At 43.0% G+C, this 27,176-nt stretch overlaps 1 long non-coding RNA gene across 2 annotated transcripts; it reads right to left on the bottom strand.

The window, feature by feature from the left end:
• Positions 1–58: 58 nt before the first annotated feature.
• LOC310901960 lies at positions 59–27,063 on the bottom strand. 2 transcript variants are annotated; one of them, XR_014586334.1, is made up of 3 exons: positions 6,700–27,063; positions 6,058–6,134; positions 59–4,832 (listed from the first exon to the last, which is right to left on the bottom strand). It is a non-coding gene; the product is annotated as an uncharacterized lncRNA (long non-coding RNA). The 2 variants fall into 2 exon arrangements; XR_014586335.1 differs by having other exon boundaries at positions 6,736–27,063.
• Between the last annotated feature and the right edge of the window lie 113 nt (positions 27,064–27,176).

The raw sequence follows: 27,176 nt of genomic DNA, 5'->3' as shown, positions 1-27,176 counted from the left end.
GTGCAACCTTGCAGATTCCTAACGGGACGTGGGATCACAGCTCTAATTAATAATTCAAAGGCTGCAACCATCGGTTGCGTTTTTATTTACTTAACTTTTAAAGTAGAATGCTGTAGATTTTATTAAAAAGAAAAAAAAAAAAAAGTAGATGAACTACTTTAGTCAGCCATTTCTGTAGTTAAAGTTTCATAGCCACCTGATAAACTAAACAGTTTCTATCCCCAGTAACTCTGACCCCTCAAACCCCCTAGATTAATTAGCTTAAATTATCTAACGTCATTAACCATCGCGTTTACTTTTAATGGGGCAGAGGCCCTACCTAATGATGTGATCAGTGCTGATTGCGGTTTGGTTTTGCAGTAGAACGAAAGGGCACGCTCCACAGTGTTCAGAAAAGTGATTCCAGATCCATCTCACAGTATTAAAACAAAAAATCGAGGGTGGCTTACAAAACTATTAGCAACAGTAATTTTTATCAGTATTATGTAACATACCAGATTTATTTTATTTAAAAAGAATTATTTATACCATTAACAGATTCTTATATATATTAATGTGGCTGAAATGTGCAGGTTAAATCTATTAACCAAATTATTTATGTTATATTAAGTGAGAAATGTGAAACATATGTAGAAAAAATTAATACACTACAGATTTAAAAGTCTAAAGCTATGAGCCATTATAAAATTAACGAACGGAAGTGTAGCACAACATTATTTCCATTTTAGTTCTTTTTATTTTTCTTTTTTGTTTGTTTTTCAACGTGGATGGTGGTGATGGTGATGGAAGCAATGGCATCCTCTGTCTTCGAGGCTTCCCGAAATAATTCACCATTCCCGGTCCCCGGGTGGAGTCCGTAACCCCCCCTCCTCGCCCGGGCCCGCCACCTACCTCAGGTCGCCTTTCTCCCTGAGCTCCCGAATCTCACTCTCTAGCCACGGACTGGCAGCGGTCAGCGCCCCGCGAAGCCGGTGGCACTGCCGCTCTCCGGGCGCCGGGACCACGCGCCACCGCCGCCCCTCTGCCCGGGCGCCCTGCCCGAGCCCCCCACGTCTCCGCAGAGTGACATGACCGAGGCCGGCTGCCCCCGAGGACCACGGGCCCGCAGGCTCCCCCAGCCTCGGCTCTCGCGTGCCGGAGCGCAAAGCACTACCTCCGGGCTCCCCGCTTCCTCATGTCCCGCAGAGCAGCTCCCACTCCTTCCCCAGCCCGAGGGATCGCAATAGCTACACTGGCTACAGGGGCCTGGAGGCAGGAGCCCTTCCTTCCGCGGGGTAGGTTCATTTGTCGTGTGTGTAACGCCACGGTCCTACACGCAGACTCATGTGGAGTGATTCTTTTGTGTAGCGTAGTTGGCATTTTTCTGTTACGAGTTGCTGTGTTTGTTCTGTTTAAAGCGTCGATGTTGTCCCTTCTCCATGCCCGCCTGCTTTCCGCTGTTTGTCCACACCTGTGCGTTTAATCAGAGGTACGGGGGTGTGTGCGAGGGTGCGTGCGTGTGCGCCTGGGCAGTTCAGTTTATTTCCCCCTTTGCTTTCTGTCCTTGAGCGGAGTTTGTATCGACCAACCCTTCTTTTGGCATTTTAACGAATTAGGTTTGTACTTTCTCACCGATGTATACTTTACATCAGTAGACTATGTAAAGTATTTTTGTGCACTTGATTTCATTGGTTAATGATGGCATTGATGTGGGTGCTAGGAGTAGTTTGTTTCAGTCCATACAAATTTTTTTCTCTTTTAGAGTTTTTATGGTTTCATGTAAGCAGTTAATGTAAATATTGTGAGCATTACAGGTCATGCGGTGTTGTAACATTTTAAAAAATGTTGCACCTACTTTACGATTAAAAAACTGGTCACTCATACTTGAATTTTGCCCTTAGAGCCATTTCTTTCTCTTTGCATTAAAGCATAATATACTTTTTTGATGGAGGCCCAACCCTTCTTTCTACCTTATTATTTTTTGTTTAATAAATCTCTATTTTTTCTAATAGAAGACTTAAAATGAAAATTTAAAAAAAAAAAATACTTTTTGCCTACTTTCTAATTTAAGAGAGAATTCCTATATTTAAAAGGTGGAAAAAAAATACTCCATTGTGGAAAGTGGAACAACGCTTTTATTTGTCATTAACATGGCGCAATCACCCAGAACTGAGCTGGCTGAGCACAGCGAGCCCACAAAGTCGATCAGGATCTCGGTAGCTTAGGGCACTACGTGGTTCTTTGAGGATGTAAAGTGTTGCATATTCTTGTCTATTTATTTATTTATTTATTATGCTTTCTTTTGCTAAGTGGGTGACAATGTGGTTGAGTCATTCAGATGACATTCAAATTAAAGAAAATAATTCCTCTTTCTATTATGGTGCATTTTGTGAACACCATAAAAATATTTTCATTTATTCCGATGGATTTTCTTCATATTTTCACTTCTTAAAGAGAACGTTTTGCTGGTATCAGCTGCAAAAACATTATCCACAGAGGAAAGAAAAAAAGGAAAAAAAAAAAAAAAAGACAACCCACCTCTGATGTCCCAGGTCTATTATACTCACAGTCTAAGGTTTTAGGGGTTAGAAAGAACTTAAAGGTGTTTCCTAAGTCAGGTTTCTAAGTAATGTGATATCCTTTTGGAGTCCCTGAATTTGCTGGTATAGAGTTATTAGAGGGCTCATGGTGGACTGAATTACCTTAGGACTGCTACCTTTCTTAGCTACAGTTTGTATTTTGCTATGTAGGGTTGTAATGTGAGAATTCCAGAAGAGCAGTAGCATTAAAAGTGCTTTTCTATTTTTTAAAAAAACCCATTCTAGTCTTACTAAGAATTAGAAATTTTTTTATTATCAGTTTTGTAATTTTTGATAAAGTTGTCAATATTATGATTAAATCACCAGAAAAAAAAGTTCCTGTGATGTTCTCTTCGGGGCAGGGACTATGTCTCCTGTGTATTTGTAAGATGCCTAGCACAACGGGGTGCCCAGTCTTAAACGGGGCCATGGGCACCGCTATCAAATTAAATAGCAAACAACAAGGTCAAAGTTGATTTAAATGTATGAAAGCCAAGAGAATTCACAGTTAAGCCTAAAATCTGGTTACCTGTCCTTAGTTTGTGTCCTCCGTGAATGCAGTGTCATCCCGGGCAGCCTCTGGCAGGTAAGTCGAGGAAGCTGACGGCTGTTGAAGCTTTGCTCACGAAAACCAGGACGTTCTGATCCACGTCCAACGGCAGCGCCCCGTAGCACGGCCTCCAGTTCCCTGACGCTGCTCTTTGTACCGGCACCAACTGAGCAACCCGGCGTCCACCCTTGAGAGGCGCCTGGAAGTATCGTTATTAACCTGCTGCTTTCAGCTTGGTGCTGACTTACACAACCCAAACCACGCAAACAGATAATTTAGCTCAAAATCCGCTGCAAGCTCAATTCGAACCTAGGTCAGACAAACTCCAGAAAAACACGTCCAGGCTTCCAAAAAAGCCGCCTGTGGCTGCCCACGGCCGGCTGCTGCGGCTCCTCCAACCACGCGCTGCGCTGCCGGGGACGGGAGGTGAACAGCCACAGAGGAGAGCCCTCACTCGCGTATTTTGTGCAGTCCCACTCGTGCAGAGTCAGCAGGAGCCGTTTGTTGCCATACCGTAGGGTGCTGCTGCAACGTGCTGCGCGAGCACACGTGCCCCAAAAGGTCCCGCCAGCCTCGTGCAGCGCTGCACGCCGGCAGGCAAAGTGGAGGAAAGCACCCTGAAGTTGAACCGCAACGCATCGCATTTGCTTCGCGCTTGGGAGCTAAGCGGTGGCAAGTCGGGCCCCCCTGGCTCACTTCGCTCCCTGCCCGGTTCTGCTATTTCTGTGTTGGCTACGGACGCTCAAAAGAAATTCTTGTTGTGGCTTTAAAAAATCAGAGATTTGACTTGACTCAAAACAGCCCCCACAAAACACGTTCTGGAGAGATTTCATCTCTCACACTTTTACCTGCTGTGAGATAAGAATTTGTCTGTAATTGAATGCTGTTGCAACAGGAGATAAGGGTTTAGGATTTAGAACAGAAAAAAAAAAATACAAGAGTGCTTTCTGGAAAATTCGATTCTAGAAAAGCCATGGAAAATGAGAAAGGTTTTCATATACTTCCTGGGGCTAAAGCTCAGCGGGGAGAGGGCAGCATCTCTGCAGAGCCAGACCCCACAGCTACTGCACAGACAGCGTGGGTTGTCAGGAGTCAAAGACACGAGCGTGCACGTGTGGGGTCAGCTGGCATGTCAGTGTCAGGCAGGAATCCATGCCGGTGAGTGAGCAAGGTCACAATCTGAGTCCAGCTTTCAGATGTGCTAAAATATTTCCACTAACGGATGGGAGAGCGAGGGCTCCCTTACAGCCACCTGCGTGGCGAGGTCCGGCGGGGCAGAAACTGTGCAGGTAAGTCCTCCCGCGGTGTCAGGGCCTACGGACTGCTACTTAAACCCGGTAACCAGGAGAGGCAGAAAAGAAAAATAAGTGTTCTTGCCCCAGAGAAATGTCAGGTACCGAAATTAAGGCTACAAAGAAACAATAGCCTAAAAATGTGAAAAAATAAATGCTTCCAGCTCAAAAAACAAAACAAAACCCCCTACACTGATTCTGTCTGCTTCACACTTACCTACAGTATGCGAACACTCACATCTGTGCGCGCGTAATCTGGGATGGAAAGGCGCAGCAGAGTCTGTGTTTAATCTTACCCCAGCAGTTCCCATCTCACCAAGTCACAGTCATTTTAGGCCTTTTTGAAAGAGAGGCGATTCTTAACTCCTGGGAGAAATACCACTTTTTTCAGTTCCAGCAAAATAATTTCTTGCTTTTCACTCTGAATTTTTCCTAGAGGGGGAAAAAAAATGTCGTTAAAATAACCAAAAGTGTAAGAGTTTGCCATTACCTGTGATCAGTTGTGGAATCTCTGTTTCTGAAGAAAAAAAAAGTAAATATTTACCCCTGAAAAATAAAACTTTCTCTATTTTGTTTAATTGTGGCCAAAAGGAGAACCCGTAGTTCCATTATTTAGTCTTGTACATCCTTGCAGTTTCAGACGAAACAAGACTTCGTAGCTCTTCCTGCCAATATGGCTACAAAGACATCCCAAACCCCCAACCCGGCATAGTGGAATGACTTTGCTTGGGCACAAAGGTGTCATTGCAGCGTTCAGAAATGGATACCCGAGTGGTCTGCCTGCTCCTTTGCCTGTTTGATTTGTAACACAATTTTCTTGGCTTGGGACTTTGGGGGGGAAGCACCTGGCGAGAAAGAAAGATGACCTGGGTACAAGGAGGCTCAAACAAAATCCTTGTCCACGTGAGAGAGAAGGAAGATGGCCCAAAAGAGACAGAGTAAACCTCGTCCAAACAGGCAGATCGTTCTCAGCACACGACAGAAGACCGTCCGGCTGCTGGCATCTGCTTCCCAGAAATAAGCACGAATTATTATATTAACTGATGAGACAAAAAGGTGGGAGGGGGATTGCAAACACCCCAAAACAGCTACTGGTTTTGCAGAATGTTTCCAAGAGTTTTTTTGGGGTTTCAGCCCAGAGTAAGGCAGACTTCCAGTTACTGCAAAACGAAAAAGAGCTGCTGCGCAGGTGACAAGCGTAGATGTTTGAGGGGGATTCAAGCAGGAGACTTGGTGAGGAAAAAAAACACGAACTATATTTAAAAATACTTGGAAAGAAATCTTTTTCAGTGACTTGCTTACACCATTACAGTTGATGTCACCCCAGAACAGCTGTTTGTGGTTTCAGTTGCTGACAGCACTCAGCTCTTTCTTATTCAGGTATTCAAAAATTTATGTTACAACAAAGTTAATATAAATCAGGAAAACTGAGGCACTTGGGATTTCAGATATCACAGTAACCTTCCTGTTAATTTGTGTGTTAAGACATAAAGAAGGCTTGGGGCCCTTATGCACCAGGTGTTGGAGTCCTTGCACGCCTTGGAAGTTGAACTAAAAGCAGTACAAATTAAATTAAATTAAAAAAAAAAAAAAAAAAGGTACAATGAAAGACTTCTCATTAGATGCTCATGCTTTGAGTTTGTGGCTATTGGCTCACCGGGTGAAGTCTTCAAGTCTTCAGAGCAGGATGCAGAACAGTGCTCTGTCCCCAGCGGTGAAAGGCAAACGTGCTCACTGGTGAGGAAAAGTTAATTAGTTAATTAAAATAAAAAGGGGGGTGGAGGGGGCAAAACTGCAGGGACTGCCCCAGGCTGCTCTGCAAGTTTTAGAAAGGAATTTACTCCCAGGAACTCACCCGAAGAGAAGCAGGATAGTTTTTAGACACTACAGCATGCACTATGGTAGCGGATCTGCTGGTGTTGCACTACTTGAGCCATTCGTCGGAGTTAATTAACTAAGAAACCTCTCCCTGAGCACCAGGAAAGAAGGCAACGGACAGGAAGGGGAGCCAGACGGTGGGCCAAAGCCCCCAGTTTGCTTCTCTTAGAATCACAGATGAAGTGTCAGGAAAAGAACAATGCTACCTAAGCCTTTATAGCTCCTAACTTGGTTGTGAAGGAATGGTTGAAACAGACCATAAAGATTGAGAATTAAAATTAGATTTTTTAAAGTACAAACTTTAGGAGATGACAGTGGAAGCATGGTGTTTGCAACCCTAAAATCTGCAAGGCTGCTATTAGAAACAACATGGCAATAAATTGTACAGAAGCTGCACATTAGATCCTACTTTGGCACCCACTTTGAGTTTCTGTGTGGATCCTGAATCCAGGAGTACCTTCAAATGCCTTTCAAATGCCCTTCCCTTCCGTGCTCAGGCCAGAGAGGGGCAGGAGGTGACAGGCTGTAGAAGGGTGAACGTCTCCGTAGCTTGGCGCAGGAGCCCTGGCAGCGATCCGATCTGCAGCTGTAGGAAGAGGCAGGTGGCAGGAGTTCATCTTAAACATGACACGCGTGGGCACAGAAACACGTCTAAGCTACATGTGATTATTGTTAAAATATTTGGAATAGCTGTGGGAGAATTAGCTGAAAGTGCAGTAACGTAGTGAATTAAATCTGTACAGAGCATTTCCACCGCGGGCAGAGCTCGTGCTGAGGAAATTTTAACATCGGTTCGGATAAATACATATTTACACTTTACAGAGTAACAACAAAAATATCTGCATATGTAAGGATTGATCTACTTCCCCAACAGCAGAGATATTACTTAGATTCACTCACGTAAGAAAGGCAGCAAAGCACAGCCAGCAACAAATTATGAATTATTCAATGCAAATGTCAAGTTTTAGTAGTGAATGTAGATGTAAATCTTTTTTTGAAAGGCTAAGCATTGCCATTAAGCAAGTCCATATGACACTGCATCTGTTGGCTTTCTTTTATATTTATATCATTTTATTTTTTATGCGTGTTGGGGAAAAGTATTGGGAATTCTGATACTAGAATTTTAATAACATCATTTCCCCAACTTCTGTTGTCTGTTGATTTAATGCTTGACGAAGGGATGATTTTTCTGGCAGAGGTTAAATCAGTAACCACTTCTTTAACTACCCAAGCCATAACTCTTCAAAATTTGCCTTTGCGGTGAAGTTTTAATGCTGAAATGAAGCCTCCACACATCGAACCAAGAAGTCGGATAAGTCGAACATTGTCGGAGTATCACCTCTTGATCTGGCACAGGTACGTGACGTTACACTGGATAGCTGCTGGAGTCACTCTGTAAAGATTTTTTCCACGGAAAAATGAATTCTGGATATAAAGTTGTTAAGTTCTCCCCTTGAATCTGGAATTACCAATGTCTCCAATTTTTGATTTTGAACTGCGCTGCCCTTGCCCACAACAGATGGTGGCAATTCAGCAACATTTGTCCATCTTCTTCTGTATTTATTTTATTTCGGTATTGTTCTGCTTGTCCCCCAGTAGCTGCATTCAGACAAAGTCTGTTTGACTTCTTGCAAAATGGGGGAGCGGTGACGTGCCCGGGAAGAGCGGGGAGGTATCCGTTACTCTGCAAGCAATGAGAGGCCTGTGCCGGGGGACTCCTATCTGCTCCATATAATCAATCTGTCCAAGTATTTATATAGCTCCCATTATCCTGCGTGCCTCCAGGATAAGGAACTGAGAACAATCGCCCATTGTCAGTTTATGAAGCAACTTCTACATATTCCCTCCCCACAGACTAAATACTTAATTAAGGAAATTAAAATTAATTACGGAATCTGTACGGCAAGATGTTATCACGCCTGTCCCCCGCCGCAGCTCTCTTTGCTGCTCCTCATTCCCAGCAGAGCAGCTCTCAGACGATCCCACCCGGCGGAGGGTGCGCAAGCACGTCGTCACATCCCATCCCAGTGCATCCCATCTCATCGCTGGGGCCTCGGCCTTGGAAAAGCTCCTCCGTGCGCTGAAGGTCGTGCACACAAACCAGTGAGCTGATGCGTGGTGTATGACAGCAAACGCGCAGTGGTCTTCAAGAGTTGAGGAGAGGTGCCTTTACTCGGCGGTGATCATTTCATGTTTAGCAATACATAAACACATAAGAGGCAAAGCTTCTAACAAGCCTGAAAGCATCTATGCGTATATTTTAATGATTGCTTGTACTTTGTTAAGCAAGAGGTTTAAACCTAGCCAAAGGATGTGAATGCCGTACTTCTATTAATTAGTTTCGAAATGAAGATGTTGCCCATTGTCTTATTAGCTGTCTTACAAGGGTGTCTTGAATATCTAATAAGCTAATGGATTAAACAGCAAGAGCAAATGAAGCGCCTTGCAAAGTTAACTGAACCCGCAGCAATGCGAACACATTTATTCACCACATGAAAGTGTAAGGGGTTCATTAATTTTGATCCTCAGACTTCCAGGAGACGACCATCCCGGAGGTGGGAAGTACTTTTAGAAGAGCGAGCGCTCCGTTCCGCGAGGCAGCCAGCAGCAGCAGCAGGCCTGGCAAAGGGGGCAGGCGTGGAGCCGGCGGCTGTCCGGCCACTGCCCATCGTTCTGCAGCCACCGGCTGCTTCCCCTGCCCGTACTCAGAGCCTGTTTTCTGAAAAGGACCAGTGACTGGTAATTAAAGGAGAGTAAACAGAGCCTCGTGGCTGAGATGCTCACACTTCTGGGATGTGTTTGGTGAGAGCAGTCACAGGGCAATGTAAATACTAGCGGCTGCTGCGGGCGTATAAACGGGAACCTCTGGCTCCTGCAGGTTTGGAGCACGCAGCGTGCAGCACTAACCTTCTCCTGGGGCGGTCATTATAAGGCTGGGATGGCAGAATAGATGGTAAATGGTTTTTGTTTCTTTTAGCTCCCTAAAAAGCAGGCTACAGGAGAACAGGCAGTGCAGGTAATGTCATACAACCCGTGAAATCATCCCGGCAGCATCTCCAAGCCAGCTCTCGCTCTCTCTGCAGTGGTCCAATGGTCAGACTGCACTGCCACTGTTCTCACTTGCTGAAAACTACCAGCAGTGGGGGAAAAGATGCTTTTTGTGCTCCTCTCCTTCAGGCTGCACTGTTCCCAATGGAACATGACATGAGATTTTATCATCAGTATGAATTCCTCTGAGTCCAACTCTTAGGGCATCATCCAGGTAATGTGAATGCATAATGCTCAGGTTCCTCCTGAAACAGGACTAATAAATGGCTTACAGAGCTGTAACCAATTATGTGCCCTTTAATATGAGGCCTACAGAGTTGCTTGCGTTTTTTGTTGTTTTACTTTTTTTAATGATCTCTTACCAGATAGAGATTTTCTCTTGAGAATTGCCATGAGCTAGTGGCCTCCTAAACCAAAAAGGGTTGTTTCAACTTTGTCCTTTAATAAAACAAAAACCGTGTAGAGGATGCCTCCTGACCAGAAGATAGCATTCTCTTCTGCTTGTTTCTGGATCCAGAGGATGAGTAAGAAGTCTTGAAGTTCAGATTTCTCAGAAAAAAAGCAAGCTAGAAAACAAGTTTTCTTTTAAAACCACTGATGTTACTGCTGCAAAAACGTATCAGAGCCCATTATTTTCAAGTAAATAAACAGCCTAAGATATTCTTCTCTGTCATTCTCAGAAATAGCCGCTTTTAACTGGTTTCACGTTATCTTTTTGTCTGAAATCTGAATAAACTCTTATTTAATCCCTGTAGACAACTGCATCTGTTCAATTTTTCAGTGACATTAGAGAAGTTTTTCTTTATATTTTCTCCTAGAACATCTCCTAAAGAAACATGGTATAACTACAGTCCGCTCTCCAAAGTAAACGGAGCTAAATTTATTCCTGCTCCCAAGCAGCTTAGCCAAGACCCTTGCTGCCGTTACCTGCTTCTGCTTCTGGGCCAGGACTTACTGGGTTTGAACGGTCCATGAAAGCCGAATTGGCATTGCACAAAGGCTGCTTCATTTGGACAAGTATTTCTTCCTCCAGTGTCACTGACCTGCTTTTCCTTACTGCTAAGCAGTTCTGTTGCTCCCTCGTTCACTGGGCTGCCACGTGGTGCCCAGGGTACCCAGGTAAGCAGTTACACACAGTATTTCGGCAGCAGTCCCATCAGCGTGTGGTGGAATAGCACCAGTATGGAACTGTTTCTCCCCTGGACACCTCAAAGTCGTTTGTGCCATACCTGGAGCTTGTGGTCACCTAACACTATACAGTTGTCAGTTCTTTCCAATTTATGAGATTCAATTTTATTAGCTCACCTTCTTTTTTTAGGAGCTGGTATAGTTCCTAGGATGTGACACTAGATGTCAGACTGAAAAGCATTAATACAGAAACCCATTAGGACGAAATATAACGCTATAGGGAAGGCATGCAATGTAGAGCCATACGTTTTGTGCAGTAGTGCACGTAATTAAGGTGATCACCCAACTGGTGATTGACTTTCGTATTCAGAGCCCCAGTACAGAGGCAGACACCTGAAATCTTTGTTCAGGAATATGCCCCTGCAGTATTATTACTATAGTTTGTCTAGTGGGAAATCCTAATCATCTTTAGAGGGTTTTTAAACTGTGAGGGAAAAGCAGGATGCCCGAAGATGGTAGGACTGAAAAATCCACAGGATTTTTTGCCTCTAAAAGAAATGAAGTTACAATACAATGTGGCTCTTCATCTTCCTGTTTGTAAACGTTGCCGTTCTGATTATGGCATTAAAAGTATTGCCTAAATCTTTCTTTTAATTTTCAGAGGACTTCACATCTACCAGCAACTCGCTGTACATTACAGAATAGTCTGGAAAAATGACAATCTGTCAAAGCTTCTTCTACGAGGACATGATTTAGCAGAAATATTCCATAACAGCATGAGTTATGCTTTCCTCTACCACAGTAATTGGCTTTATGTTTCAAAATACGAACCATTACAAATGATGCTTCTCTCATGTATCCAGAGGTACCTCATATTTATATCCCAGGATGTTTATAATATTGAAGAAATAGCTTGGGTTTCGTTTCTTTCATGACAGCTGTAGCTCTTTCAATCATTATTATTAAAGAATATTTGGACAAGTTACTACCTATGTCTTTTTAGAAATCTTTTTTTCCAATTTTGCCAAAAAAAAAAACCTGCCTCCCTTGATCTCTGTACACATTGTAAAGACTCTGCTTATTGATCTCAGCAAATGTCATTTGTTGAGTGCATATTTTTTCTCAGTTCAGCTACAAATTAGCCTAGAAGTTTCACAAAACAAGTCTGTTTTAAGGTAGTTAGTTGTTGCTGTAGTTCTGATCTCTTACTTGCTTTTATTTCAGACAAACATACGTTAACTCAGTTTGTTGGAATCGATGAGTGAGGGTATATATTGGGAAGTGGTGTGGGTTTGAAGTGGGATTTGCTTTGATATTTCTGTGCAAATCCATGTGATAGCTCTCTGACTCATATAGCTGAAAATAGGTGGTGATATCAACCACAGAATTCTTTATCTTTTTTTTTTTTCTTTTTCTTTTTTTGCTTAGCTAGCTGCTCCTCCAAAAATCCAGGTCATTATTCAAATCTGCACTTAGATTAAAACTCCAGATAGCATCGTTTTTACTCATTGATGAATCACACTGGAACAAATCTTGGTCCCACAGAACAAACTATATGTTGGCTTAGTCATGTCTGTTCAGCGAATCACATGTCGTGCTTAAATTAAGCACTTGCTTAAGGTGATTAATTTTTAATATATTCTAGATATTTGCATGTTAGAAGACTTAAGACGATTTATATATTTAAGATTTACATTGAAAACTTCTCAAAGCAAAACCAGAGAACTGCGAATTCCACCCAAGGTACAGGTGCAGTTGTTATCTCCAAAACACACCAGTTTAGCTTGTATGATTCAGACAGGAATAATACTTTTAGAATGCAATTAACTGCTGAAAAACACGAGTTGCTAGTAACATGGCCTATTCTGCTGTTTCAAACTTAGCAAATTTAAGTCTTTCTCTTTGCCATTTTTTTGCCGTATCATTCTACACATAACTGCATCACCTGCCAGTGCACCGAGGCGCCGGCTGTCGCGCTGAGCTGCTGCAGCAGAGTGAAGTCATCAGAGCCACAGCGAGACTGCGAAGCCCGGTGCTGGGGGAAGGTGAGAACAACGCTCAGACAAGTCCTCGCACATCCAACGAAAGCAAACTTCAGGAGCAAAACAGAGAGAGGTAATTTAGTGGAGTAAAATATGAGCAGATGTTGTTAGCAACATACCTAAACGGACTGCCGGACATTCCTGAAAGTAAACGTGCTTTGTCAAGTCTAATTTCTAAATTACTTTTAAATATTGTTGTTTTGGAAGTGTTTGGTAACAAAAATCTGCACTGGGTGTGGTGATGCCAGCTTGGCTGCCTGCCACCAACCGCACCTAAGGGGAGAGGAGCACTCTCAGTATCCCCACATCCTGTGCTTTGTTGCCGCTGATAGCAAATTGACCTTTCTTGAAGATTTTTTTTTAATGTTGCTTGCTCCTCTCTCTGTAAAAATATCTGAATCTTTTAAACTGTCACCAAATGACTCTTTATATTGACAGAGCCAGTCTGTCCAGGATAACAGGAATTTATCTGAAATTACCATTTCAAAAATAAGCACATCAAGTAGATAATGCAAACAAAAACATTTCTAAAAATACCTATCTCGGAAGAGAGCACTTGTGAAATTTTACTGCAAGGAAGTACAGGAACTGAGGTTGTGACGTTCGGATTGTAAATCACACAGCAGGCAGAAATAGGGCTTTGTTGCATCCACCCATGGCTGTGGCTCCTCCATGCATAGTGCATAAATGGCAAAGTGGAAATTTGTTCTACAAGTTTATTTTCTAATGGATTAAGGGTATGTTTATGTTTAAAAGAGTTCCAGAGAAAAATATTGGGAGGGCATTATGTCAGGAAATGCCAGCTGTTTTGTACAACCATGGATCTGGTATTTTCGCTGGGCATTAAGCAGCTATAAAGAATAGATTCTGTGATGCCCACATGATGTTTCGTGTAGTGTTTTAAAATCCAAGGGGCCCACAATGCCTCAAAACACAGCATGAGCTACTGGAAACAGTATCATCAAATCTGATGCTGTGGTAGACAACAGCTCCACTCTTCTTCTGAGCTGGAGAAGTACAAAAGCAGTGTCACAGTGCTGGTTAAGCATGACAGAGCCTTCGCCTGCAGTGGAATGAACACCTGAGGAGCTGTTCATCGAAAACTAGTAATCCCAACAATGCACAAAGAGCTAGGATTTATTTCTGTGGTGTCTTGTCGTATGTTGAGTCTATTCCCTTTCAAATTGGTAATCAGAGAAGCACAGAACATTTCATTAAGCAGGTGCCACCAGGAAAAGAAAGCCGTGTACAACAGAAACATCACTTCACAGTTTAGGATGTTTTTAGAACATGCTGCAGGTGACATGAGGGCACTGCCTTGTTAATTACCTTTTGAGTTGGTCACATAGATAGCGGTCGTTGGAGTAAAACTCAGGGATCTGGAACTCATCAGAACACACAAAAAAATCAAGGCTAAACAAGTCAACTAATATAAATATGGCTGCAGGACAATGAAAGCCCCCTTCTCTCCAGGGAAAACTGTGTTCATAGAACCCCCTGGTGGCTAGAGCCTGGAGAGCGTAACGCTGCTTACTTAGCGGTGATTCAGCCGGGTTCTTGCCACACGTTAACCACAGATATAATTGAGGCAAAGTGAGACAGAAAACAAAAGGGAAAAGCTTAAAACAATGATAAGAACTCCCTTCATGGCTGTTTCTTCGAGGAGAAGGTGGTTTGTTGTTTTTTTTGTTTGTTTCGGCAGTACTGCACTTCTCACAGTAAGCCTATGCAAGTAGCGTGTAACCAGAGCGTAAGGCTGATGGCCTGGTTTGGGGCAAGCTCAGCTGCATTTCTACCACCTTTTACAACAGATAAAATAGACCAGCATTCATGGGCAGTGGAGGCTTTCCTGATCATTCCTACATTGTTTGTTTTAACATTACTTGCTTGTCTGGGTTCTTCTGTGTATTTTCCATTTAAATCTTGTTCTTATGCATAGCTTTTCTAAAACAATTCTGTCTATTAAAATCTAATAAGGCCTAGGGGAGCCTTTTGTTAAAAACAGATCGTAAAATTCTGTTCAAGCTTAGATAAGTTCCATATTATTAGCTCTTTGGGGAGGAAAACTAAGATTTTGTGCATCAGAAATATCAGAAAGTTTGATACCAAATCTGCGTGAAAAGATTTTTACTGTAATTTTCACTTTTGCCAAGTGATAAACCAGGAAACTCAGGGTCTACATTATTAGCTGATTAGTTAATGGTTGGTTTCATGTTAATAGACTTCTGCTTTTAGAGCCTCTGAAAAATAAGTAACTAAAGTGTTACTGATTGGGCATTAGTTGTGGCCCGGCTAACTGGAAGAACAAAAACGTAGCAAAATCATCACACAGCCACACTGTACAAGCTGTTTTACACCTCGGAGCCTCAGTTCTCAGTCCCTGAAGCTCAGCATGGCTGAGAGTTCAACCTGAACCACTTTTGAAAAGTTTCTCATTTATTGCTCTAGGAAGATCGTAGTTGTGAGGTGGCTGGGTTTGGTTTTGCAGGCACTAGGGGGCTGGAGGAAAAGGGGAAGCTTCAGCCAGCCTCCAGTGTAATGCTAACACGTATCGTGTCTCCAAGACAAGAAGTGGATCCCCATTTTTTCAAGTTTCATTTTTAGGATCTTTTGATAGACATATCCCCTCTGTTCCCATGTGTCAGTGTAAAATACAGGTAATCTCTGAGAGCCTGGCTAGCTAATTTTTCTTGAGCATTGCAACACGGTCCCACGCAGTATTGGTAAGGAGCCCTAGAAACCGTGTTCCCACTGCTTGTGCTTCACACGTTTCAGCCATGGAAGGGCGTGGAACTGCAGCGCCAGCGTTGCTCAGCCTCCATCAGCCAGCTGACAGGAGAGCCCTTCAGAGTGAAGGTGTCAGCCCGGTACCTCCTTTTTAGGATCACAGGCTCATTTGGGTTGGAAGTGATTTCTGGAGGTCATCTGCTGTGAACTCAAAGCAGAGCCACACTGGGAGTTGGGTTAAGTTGCTCAAAACTTTGTCCAATGTGTTTTTAAGTAACTCCAGTGACAAAGGTTTCCCAGCTTCCCTGGGACACTTTGTCAGCTTCATCTAAAGTTCCTTCCATGGCGGACCTCTAACAATGATTTTGAACCAAAAGTGCAATTTTCTATGCCCGGTTTCTGTAAAAGAGAAGACACAGAGCTGGCATGGCTATCAGTGGGACCGCATAGGTGCTCAGCAGCTGTTCCTGGCAGGGCACCAGGCAGCTCGGCGTAGCAGAAGGATTATGCCTTAAATACATTGCAGCTATTTGATTTCCTGAAACCTGGGCACCAGCTGCATTTCATCCTGTCCCACTGTACCAGTGTCGCAGGCAACATCTCCCTCACCTGGAGCATACTTGTGACTTAGCTGACCTTATTTCTATATTTAGCTTTGTGGCTAATAGGAAAAGGGGAATTACAGTATGAAGTCGGTGTCTAAGCCTTGCAGATGATTAGTTAACACTGATAGGCTGACTGGGATATTCGTGGAGGCACATTGCTCCTGGTTACACATTAAAATATTTTTCCTAGGACATAACTTATGGCGGAAGAGTTGAGCCATTTGGCACATTCATCCAGTCAATATTCTTTCTTATAAGGTTCATAAATACAAGGTTTCCTGCCACAGTCAATTTTGCTAGAAGTGAGACACCAGAAAACCCATTTTAGATCAATGGGAAGGGGCTTGCAGAGTTCCTGTAAAAGTGCTCCAGTGAAGGACAACTTTCCTGACACCTCCCAGAACTGTGGGTTCTTGAGGTCACAGGCACAGTGCAGCTCAGATCAAATATGATGACAGATACAGGAATTTCAGTAATGACCCCCCCATTCTGAGAATAAATATTCTTCCTCCTTCTCCTCGGTGATCCTCAGTGTCAAATTGTTGTTTCTGTATTATTCTTGCACTGACACAGTGCCGTGTCACTACTTCTTCGGCTAATAGCAATTCAGAATAACCATTTTCTTTCATTTTCCAGATTATTTTTTCTTGATTTTGCCACTAAAATGGTATTATATTTTGCCGCGAAGTGGCAAAACCATATCAGAAAACCTTGCTAATGTCCTCATAACTTTAGAAGGCTACACATTCAATAAGCCCAAACCTTCAGACAAAGAAATTGCTATTGGACTAAATCTGTGCATTTATTTTTCCTCTTTGACAGCAATACACTTTTTCCTGCTACAGCAACTATACAAAAGTTTTATTGGCTTAGTATTGAATATCACAAGAAATTGATTAGCAAGTGTTGTTTGTTGTTTTTTGTTTGTTTGTTTGTTTTTAATGGGCAGCTATGGGTAGACAATACTTTGTGTGCAGTTGTTATTATTATTTTTTAAATTTTGAGTACTCCCCGCTGTTCATCAAGTCCCTGAGTGGATAGCATCTCAGAAGAGTGGCTACACTAACTAGAAGGAAATCTTTCTTTACATCTCCTATTGCAGTTATTGTAATTGAAAACTGTTCAGTAGTTAAGGCAAGAGGAGAAGGTATCATTATATTTTGCTTTTAAAGCAAACTTAGGTCTGTTATTCTTTTTGATCAATTAAAGTGTAGTCCACGTTGCATTGTTAATTTCACTAAAATGAAGACTCTTGGTAGTTTGAAAGTGTACTTTGAATAATCTGTACAGGTTTGGATTACAACTCCTTGCAATTCCTATGGTTTATGGATTGTTTTCCGCTAACGGATTAACCTGTGACTTCAAGAAAAACTCACAAAAATATGTGTTTAAAATTAAGAAACAACTGTGCAAGGAAATTCACGAGCAAACAGCCACTGAATACTTGGGAAAAAAAACGAAATGGAATCATTTGGGCTCTTTAAAAATTAAACTATTGCACAGGCATTTTTTTTCAACTGGAGATTTATACTAAAACTCCAGTATCTTTTTTTTTTTTTTTTAATGTAATGGCAGTATTTTCCATTTTTGTAACTCTCCTTTGTTTCTATGCATGATTAACTAGTGACAGTAGTCATGTACATACTGAAACAATAACAGAACCAGTCATTGTTTCATCTTACAAGATTTTTGCTACACCTGGAGTAGCCAGAAACCCTTGGTGTCCTGATTTTTGATTTCACGGGCATTATTCAGATGTCAGGCTTAGCAATTCTCATCATGCCTGCAACATCCTTTGATTTTCCTACAATCAAGTATGTGGCGTATTGCACAAGCATTACTAAAGGCTTTAAAGTTTCAGTAGCACAAAGCAAATCTTGCCAGAAGTTTGTCTTGCATTGCGTCACCGTGCTTCACTGTCGGCTAACAGACAGAAAGTGAAACGGTTGCAACTGTTTTTCTAGTACTGTTGAATAATGCTTGTCTCTTCAGAGGTTGTTTCACATGACTTACCTCTTCTGTTCTTTTCTTGTTTTCAGCTATTTTCAGCTGCTCTCAGTCCTCTATATACTGACTCTCCTGGGCGGTTGGTTGCCATGTGTACCTCACTACCATTTCCCTTAAAACAAAAGAATTGTTTTATGAAAACAAATACTACTAGTTCCTACCAAACAATTTTCTATGTACACTGAAAAGTGGTAATAAGAATGGTTTACTTAACAGACTAAGAAGAATAACCTGCAGACGGTGATAATCACCTCGAAAATCCTCCCTGTACACCAGTGACCTGTGTGGGAAGCAAGCTAGTTGCGTGCCCTCTTCCCTCTAGAAGCAGTGCTTTGGTGGAAGCAGTGTCCTCTCCCACCTGAAATCAGGTAGCACTGACATGTCAGAAGTTCTCGCGTGTCAGTCTGCAGTTATCTAACAGGAATAAAAGTACAGCTGCATTTACATCCCTGCCATAGGTCCCAGCTTGCTGTGGCCACTGCCTTACTGCTGCTCAGGCTCATCAGAGCGAATCCAGGCACTGGGCTGTGTCCTGCCCGTGAGCTACCTTAGGAGACCTGGGTAGTCCTGAGCCTCCTCAATGGGGTGAGACGGTCCTACTGCACCTCTCCAGTTAGTCAAACTGATATTTAAAGTATTTATGACAAAACCATTTTTCCTCTTTATCTTAGTGAAGCTCAGGTTAGTTTGGTGGACAGGTACGGTTTTGTCTGCACAAAGCCTGAGCTCAGGCACAAGAAGGAGGCTCTACACATCCAGCTTCATGTTCAGTCTTAGAGGAACGCGTGATTAGACTCAGCTGTATGAAAGTACCCTCTAAAGCTTAATTCAACGTGAAACTAAAGCTCTCAGAGGTGTGACTGGCATTACTCATACAGTGAGAGTGCTTCTGTAATATGCACCGAGCTTCCCCATTCTTGATTACTCAGCTCTGTCCCAGCAGAGTTTGTGGATGCTCCTGACTGGCCTTCCTCAGCTTCTGACAAGCAAAACACGGTGTGCGCTGCTCTCCCAAAGAGCTGGACTGCGCTCCAGAAGAACAAACGGAAAGCAGGTGAATGTGCTAGTAGGCAGACTTCTCCCATCTTTTCAGGGAACAATGCTGAATCATTAGTCACTTAAACACAATAAATTGCTCGGTTGAGTGCGGCTCACGGCGTTGTTCCTGGGGAAGCGATAGCAGCTATAGATGTGTGACTTCCCTGGAAGCAAGTCTTCTGAAGTGGCTACGTATTTATCTAGATGTTATTGTACACGTATCAAGATATTTCCAAAGCGGTCACAAACGGCGATCAGCAGTGACTTGGAGGAGGAAATACCGTATCAGATTTACGATGACTTAGGTCTGCATAATAGAAGTGTGGTTTTTATGTTTAAAAATCTTTTTTGCAACGAACTACAGAAATTTGGAGCTTGAACACTTTTAAATCTGTTTGTTCACTGCATACATTACAACAGAAGACTAAAAACTTTGTCATTATTGTGAATTTATGCACAGAGTATACTACAAACAGAGCTGCCACTGCACTATTCATTGTCAATGTAACACTTTCATTTTCCTTTTCACTTTTCTTGGAATCAAGCTAATATTTTTGTCTCTTGGTGCATAGCAATGCTGTTGAGAGACGCTTGTTTTTCTCTGCTTGCTTTCAGTCCCATTTTCCAGAAAAGTGGGGGAGGTACAGAACACACAATGACACTACTCTGATACAAGTGATATTAAACTTCCCTCTGATGAGCGCTACAGACAGATGAAACTGCCAGCTTTCCTCCAAGGGAAACACCTCCACACTACAATTGACAACAGAGATTTGGGACAGGGAAATTGCTGCGGAGCGGGAGACCGGGGTTATTTCTGCACAGTGCCTATCATACACGAAAGCAGAGGAAGAGGAAATCGTTCTCACAAAGTGGCCTTTTGAAAGCGCTGGTTAAAGGATGTTGTGCCATCCTTTTATTGCCCAAGCCTGGCAAACCTCAATAGAGAGCACGAGCAGCCTGCACTGCTGGGGACAGCTGATGAGACCCAACTCGGTGCAACCTACAGGGCAGCCTCCTTCCACCCCTCTGCTACCCTAGCTGTGGGGAAGCTGTAGAGTTTTCTTTTTGTGGGGGTAGGGAAGGACTCAAGAGTCTGAGAAGAAGACTGAGATCTGACGGCGTGCACGTTCAAAAGCAAATAAGCAGATAAAGGAAACCAAGCCAGAGGAGAGAAGGTACAGCTTTGCTCGCAGTTACGCGAGGGGCTTTCTGCCACGGCACCTCAGCACCCACGCCTGCCCAGCCTGAAGGCGCCGTGTCTCCCTTCCACTGGGCTCCCGGTCGGGCTCCCCGTGCCTCCCGTCTTCACTGCGCTCAGCCCTCCTACATGCCTCTCTCTCCCAGAGCGGGCTGAACCAAAGCAGATCAGCCGCACAACTGGGCGGGCAGGAAAAATGCTGCCATTTTTATCAGCACGAAAAATTAGATTATCTAGGCCGCTATTCCACAAGACAGCAATTATCGAGATTGTTTTGGGGAAGCATGTGGCTTTCGGAGTATTTATGCTTCGTATATTTCCTGGTTTCTTACTTTTACAGATGCTGGCAAATATATTTTTAGAAAGCAGACCCACTTCTGCCCTTATGCTAAAATTCGGCAGACTGATGAAGCTTCTAAGAGGAAACAGAGCACCCTGTACCGCTGGGGCAGAGTTTTCCACAGGTTCCCCTTTAGTCAACTTCCTTCAACTCTGGGTTCTGAAGTCAGAATAAAAATCTTAAGTTTTTAATGTTCCATTATTCTTAGTTTTTTTGGCAAGCCTAACAAAATCATTGATGTACCAGGGAAGTGGCAGAATGGGTTTGATTTTTTAAAAAATTTTAACACAAGCTGGGGAACTCCTAGCTCCTCAAAACACGTTAGTTTAAAAAAAAAAAATCCCCCCAAATTCTTGTATTTGCCTAGAAGTTGTGAGACATTGGGATAAATCTGTATATATCTGTAAGCTTGGTTTTCAAGTTTTTTTCTGCTAGATTCTTCTAGTTGACGGCTGAGTAAATGTCTCTCTTTTTAAGGCCTACTGTTATTCTCAAAAACTTAGTGGTGTAAATACGATACTTATTACACACCAATTATAACAGCAATTTCCTGGCTCTTGTCATAACCATTGGCTTCCTCTTCCCTAGTCACTGCGTTGTAAAGTTGCCTTCTCCAGGTGGTAAAAGCAGGCGAAGCGCAGTGTTTACCTGAATCACACAACACGCGCCTCGGCGGCAAGGAAAGCTGCGCTGCCGTGCAGTGCCCAGGAAGAGAACAGCCGCGGCGCTCAGTCCATCATCTGGTTCTGTTTAGCGCAGAGGGGCTTCCTCGGTCTTGTTGTGCTGAGGGGGAAGGGGAGAGACTGGGAAAGAGCAGATGTTTGTCTTAAGGGAAGTAATAAAAATCTGTGCCGAGATTTTCTCATATACAGGAGGGGTTTGGTACTTACGCTGTTTGGCATCGTCTCCTCCCGTTCGCTTTCACATGCAGCACTTGGTGACACAGCCGAAGCTGTCGCTGCCAAGCCACGAGCCAGGCTGCCACGCTACCTGGGAGCGACTGCTCCGGCTGACTTCAGCGATCGCGCTTCACACTTTCACTGCAATATCTGCACGATTACGCCCTGCGATGTCGGTGACACTGCGCTGGAATCTCCTGTTCAGTCTTGAGCGTCAAACATTAAAAGAAGCTCGGATCCCCTCATTGTTGATCATTTTTCAACGTCAAATGATGTCAAATAGGTTGAAAATCTTTTGACAGTCTTTTTAATGCTTACTATTTTCAGTGGGTTTATCTTAAGACCTGGTGATTTCTGTAATACGAATACATGTAGCATATTTGAGCTATGAATTTCCTTAGTACATGCTCTTTGGCAATAAGAGTATAACAGTAGAGCTGTTTCAGAACACCACTTTGTTTTCAATTGCACCAGTTTTGCTTCATATTCTATCCCTGCCTGTTTTAAAAACCAGTCTTAGATTGCTGTGTTTCTGAGCTGTGCTGTTAAAGGTGGCTAATGGCTTTACTGGACACTCTGCACATAGCGTAAATACTAACACGGTGTGACGGAGATGAAGACAGACACGTAAGCATGAAGAACAAACTTCAGCCTACGAGGTAAAACTTAATGTCTTTATAAGCACCTAGGAAAGACCTTTCTTAAGCGAAAGCTTTTGCAGCCTTAGAGATTGGTATCTGTTGGGCAAACTAGCTCTTTTATGTAGTCTGTGTCAGATGTGAAAGCAGTGTGTCATATAAGTATACAGGTTTATGGAGGATAATTCCAAGACAAATCCATCTGGTTTCATGATTGTGTTGTTGTTAACTTCCTTGTCAAGTTGTGCCATAAAAGAGCACAATCACAGTGAGGAGTAGATTCATCTGTTGCCTAAGAATCCAAGACAGAATGACAATAGGAAATAACTGCACCAGGTTCCTTCAAAGAACTGGTGACCTTTCCCAACGCCTTTGTTAATCTTCAGACTTAGAGCATATTTTCCTTTTAAATGTATTTCTTGACATAGATATTTTTGGTATGGGACTCCTAAATCAGAAGCTTCCTGCTGCTTCCTAGCTCAAGAATCTTTCATCATTTTACCTTCCTGCTATAATTTTGGGAGTAAGCAATTTTCATAGCTGCCTTTTTATTTAGTTTTATGCAGTGACCATTGCTGTTAACCTCAAGATTTTAACTTAATTTTCAACCTTTTAATTTTCATTCAGTGTTTTAAATCTCCCAAGAAGCTATTTCGTACTAGATCTCAGGTTTTGGCTGATCGGTTTTGGTGACCTTAAAGAGGAAAACGTGCAGGGAGACAGTCCCTTAAACCCTTTGAATAATTTGAAATAGAAATGGTTTGGAACAGCTGATACATTTAACTCTGAACATTAGCCACTAAGAATGCTTAGTAGCTACTTTGATCAAGCTCTTTTTCCTGACAAAACCCCCTTTGAAATGAATAGGACAGAGGTTCCTTTCACTTCAATAGGAGTTCTCAGACACAGGGAGAAAGAAGGACTTCATAACCTTTAAAAAGACTCCCCTAGTCCATTCATATATCTCCTGGAAAGCTCAGCACTTTTTCCTTGTGCTGAAGTTACTAAGCCAGCCTCCTGGCTACTTCACGGTTCCCTTCTAGTGAAGCTTTGCTTAAACATGGGATCAAAACACTCTATAATTAGGCTGCTGCTGCTGCTACCAAGGCAGGAATCCTGAGTGTGCAACAGATAAATCCGTGAGTTCCAAAATATTTGTTAACACAGAACCATCGACTCATCAGCATCACGTTCATAATCACGTCTTCAAATCCTCATGCACTGTATATCTGGAATGTTGCAGAAGACGACAACAATTCCTCTGTACACTTTGTATCTTGAGGGTTATTTTTGTTTATTTACAGCCAAGTCTTCAGCACCCCAAAACTCTAGCTATATTTCAGCACTTCAGGCTGACCTATACCATGCCTTTTCATAGGCCATTAACCACTGCTGAAATCCATGTTCCTACACTGTCCATACTTTTTTTTTTTATACTTCTTGTACTTATAGGGAAACAACACACAAAATAAATAACCATGACATGCTCACGACGTCGTATTGCAATAATGTACGCTGAGAATTCTTGACGTGATCATCCATAAATAATGTTTCTGCTCAGTGTAAGACTAACGATGTGAGGTGTATATTACTAGCAAAGAAAAGAAACAGCAAAAACTTGCAAAAAGACGACCAGAAACAACCCAATCTTTAGGCAGCGACCCTGTGAACAAGCATTCCTTGTGCTAGGTGTCATTATGAAGAAACAGAAACAAAAGCAAGAGCACGCCGTGTTAGAGCTGATAAAGCCTGTATCTAAGTTACGATACATGCTCTTCCTTCCAGCTCCTACCTGTATCCTGGACGTTCTGTGCCATGATAAACTATTGTCTGGTGCAATGTTAGCAGTGTTCTTGTAAGCAAATGGTATCTTCTATCATACAGACCAGAAGCCTGGGAAATCTGAAATACAAGTGGTTAGAAAAAACATTACGGTATTTGCTCTGAGCCAGATCATTCTTTTTCATCCTAACTGATTTATATCGATATATGTGTTCATGTGAAATCTGGGTATTTTTGGTCCATCCAGTATGCAAGTGTGTATACTCAATCACCAGAATTCAACTACTGAACAAATAATTTTGTTTGAAATGTTGTTTTTATTTGTGCATCAAAAGTAAGTTATCTAGAGGTCAAGTACAGCTCACAACAGCTGAAATTCTTCAGAAAACCTGTAATATTTTACAGGATGTATGAACTGAGTATGTACTGAAAAGATGTATGGTTCTGGCTTAAAGCTAAGCTACATAATGTATTAATATAAGTTGAAACTTTAGTTCTATTCATGTTCAGCTATGTGCAATGGCTTTTTGGACTACATAAAAAAAACCCTCAGCACACTACAGGGCATAATTCTAAAAAAATTGCATTGCTTGTGGAAATAAAATAATGGGATGAGTTTAGGACTAAGAGCCGCCTTGAGGGTAAATGTGCTGCATTTCTGTTCTTTTTTTGGTTTAAGCAGTGGAAAAGAACGAAACATGCACACAAAGGAAAAAGGTTGTTTGTGTCTATTGTTCAGTTGTGCTAACTGAAAAAGAAAAAAAAATCTTATGGCAGTGTAAAATGCCTCCTTCTTGATAGGAGGGAAGCAGAAAGAGGAAAGCCCTGCTAGTCTTTTAGCTTCTGGAGGAACTACTTCAGGAGGAACTGCCTGTTCCATGCAGCTAACCTAACATTTTAAAACACTTTATCTGTACAGCAGGGCTGTAAGAGACTTTACACAATGGTATTTATACAGAAAAATCATGAACCACGAGCTGGAACTGCATTTTATTTCCTTAGTGTGGAATTTATGCCTCTTATACGCTGTTTGTCAACTTCTGTAGGGGAAGCTCACAGTTGGGCACAATTTTAAATGCCTGAGCTAACTCGCGAAGATGGGTCTTGGCAGGTGAGGTTGAATTCAGTTTAGCACTTTCTCTAGGCACCCAGTTTAGCAGCTGATAATTAAGACAATTTCAGGCAGTTGCCTGGTGGGGGAACAGTCACGGAATTCTCATCCTTTCACTAGATCACTCCCCAAACTGCTAACCTAGCTCCTGGGCTTCCGAGAGCTGCAGCGCTCCCTTTGCCACCACCTTTGTCTAGATGAGACAGTTAACACGACTATCCTTATTTCAACTTTCAGTTTCTCAGACGCAGCTTTTTGGGACCCGATTGCTCTGGAGGGCTGAGATGATGCACTAGATGCACTGTTTCCAGCTCAGGAAGAGCCCACGGATTAATTTCATTTACAATCTCCAGACTGGCACTGCAGAGTAAGACTGAGAATCTAAAGCTCTTGCAGAAGTGCACTGCAATTACTCTTTGGAAAATGGCAATCATCTGCTGCTACCGATCACCGGCGAATCAGTTTGGGGAAGTCAACTTTGGGCGTCAGAAGTTTGGCCACTTCTAAAATGTTGCTGAGCTATAAATTCTAAACTACAAACAATACAACTTTTAACTATCTGTGCAAAGAGAAACATTATCTAAAGCATCTCCTGCACAGTTTGGGCAACTACAAGCAAGACTGGTACTTAGTTCTCTGAACTGGTTTATGGCATGCTTCTGCATAAAAGGGTGTTGATTCTAATCCAACTCAAGAATCGTCAATCTTTAAGAACAATAAATATTTAAGGGAGTTATAAGTAAGTGCATCTCAGTCTAGTAGTGTCTCACAGCTTTGTTATGTGTTTCTTTTCTCATAATTTTAAAGCTTCATTTGTTCATATTTTCATTATATAACTGAATGTTAAACTGATGCTTTCACTGGAGTAGCTGATACAATTTCTAGATCTCTTTCCCACACTGATTTGGGTACATGGGACATAAACTTATTGTTGCTTCTTTTTTCCTCTTGTAAATTGTGTTCATCACAAACAGTAGTTGCATTTACTGTATAAAACTACACAAATAACAAATGCGTAAGGTAACTAAAAAATGAACTGCAATGTAGAGCTCTAAGGTGGAGATGAGAAAAAGCAGCTGACCTGAGCTTAAGATGTCAAGGTAATCTGGAAGTGATGAGGTACATGAAGTATGAAGGGCTCTGCAGACTAAAGTCAATATACTGGGTAGATGTGGGAAGCTCTGGGATGCTAGAGGACTGGGGCTTTGTCCACACGGGGAGCTCTTCCTTCCAAGCTGAGGACGCTCTTCTGAAAGTTGGACGCCGTGCTTGTTTAGCTTAGCATGCTTTGAAAGTGGGCCAAACCAAACAGGAGAGCAAGGCTCTTTTACAGCAGAGGAGCATCACTGAACACAAAACACAGAGCTGTCACTGAGTAACTCCAGATGTACAGGAAAGTCTTTAATACAAATGAAGCTCCTTACTTTGCATGAAGTGGAAATTCTGCCCCTCCTCAAGACTAAGTCCATGTAGAGTAATACAGGAAAACACTCTTGAAGAAAACAAAATAGAACGGGACAAGCGTGAGTTTGTTTCTGAAGTGTCAGTTTGTAATATTACGTGGCGTCCATGGCGTTTACACAGCATGTGTCTGTAATTCACGGGGTGCTTTAACAGCGAGCGATGGTGCCTCACACCGCCGTGCTGGTGTTCATGAGGCAAGGCAGGGAGCTCCGAGCACCTCGGCCGCTGCCTCGCTGAGGCACCCCTCGGCTGCCAGCCTGCTAACCTGACAGAATTCCTCTGGCAGCTGCCTCTACTGCTGGAACACGTTTTAATCCCCACGTAACGAGCGAGCGGGAATAATTTCAGATGAAAATATAAAACGAGCACACACCGCGGGGTCACGGCCAGGCAAACTCCGACAGGTGCCTCAGGGCTGGTGCTGAGGAGCCACACGCGGCCTGAGGCGGCCGATCGCTACTCTCAGGCAGGCGCTCCTCTTGAAGTTTAAAAAAATAAAATATATATACATAAAAAGCGCTGTACGTTTAGAGGTAAAATCCTAGATGTGTGAAGCTCTGTGCGACATGGGTGCCCCCTTCCCTGAGGAGGAGCGCGGCGGGAGCGGGGCTGCCTCCTGAGGCGAGGACGTGAGGCGAGGAGCCGCAGCCCTGCGATGCGCGCGGGGAAGGAGGGAAGGAGAGAGGGAGGGAGGGAAGGAAGGCGCCCCCCGGTCCCGGCTCCCCTAACGTCCCCTCGGTTCCCCTCATGCCCCGTCCCGTCCCGTCCCGTCCCGTCAGCGCCGCCTCCCGCCGCCCCCGGCTGCGCGCGCACCGCGCCGGCCGCCATCTCCCTCCTCCTCCCTCCTCCTCTCTGCCCCCCCCCCCCC

Source organism: Anser anser, assembly GCF_964211835.1.
Source record: "Anser anser genome assembly, chromosome: 6".
Taxonomy (NCBI): Eukaryota; Metazoa; Chordata; class Aves; order Anseriformes; family Anatidae; genus Anser; species Anser anser.
This window is presented reverse-complemented; position numbering and strand designations above follow the sequence as displayed.